The 462-nt window shown below is 31.0% G+C and overlaps 1 protein-coding gene across 1 annotated transcript in view; it reads left to right on the top strand.

The window, feature by feature from the left end:
* Nucleotides 1-462, top strand: part of LOC105807199 (chromosome unknown open reading frame, human C5orf22) — a 30,290-nt gene that overhangs the window by 19,777 nt on the left and 10,051 nt on the right. The gene's annotated exons all lie outside the window — the stretch shown is intronic.

Genomic DNA, 462 nt, shown 5'->3' with positions numbered 1-462 from the left:
TTTTTTATTGTGATAAAATATACATATCTAATTTACTGTCTACCATTTTTAAGTGTCCAGTTAAGTGGTAATAAATACATTTATATTCTTTTTTTCCCCTCATCTCCCTCCTACCTTCCCAAAATAATTTCTGAAGTCACAGTAGGACTTCCCATTTTTAAAGCAGAAATCTCATTTTCTTGAGTGCTTTCCAACCTTTAACACAATCCGTAATCTTTTATGTAAGAAAACAGTAGAGAACATTGATTCAATATTTTAAGATGATATTTGAACATCTCTATCTATCATATGAAGCATGTTATTATGTTAAATGTAATGTATCATTTGCTATTGTTATTTTGGTTGAGGTGGTTGTGATGTGTAATTGAGTGTGGTGGCTTTTTTCCAGAATGGAATCACTGGTTCCACTTGTACAGAGTTTGAAAAAAAGAATGGAAGTGCCAGACTATGAAATGGTAAATA

The sequence above is a fragment of the Propithecus coquereli genome, unplaced genomic scaffold, assembly GCF_000956105.1.
Source record: "Propithecus coquereli isolate 6110/MARCELLA unplaced genomic scaffold, Pcoq_1.0 Scaffold154, whole genome shotgun sequence".
NCBI lineage: Eukaryota > Metazoa > Chordata > Mammalia > Primates > Indriidae > Propithecus > Propithecus coquereli.
This window is presented reverse-complemented; position numbering and strand designations above follow the sequence as displayed.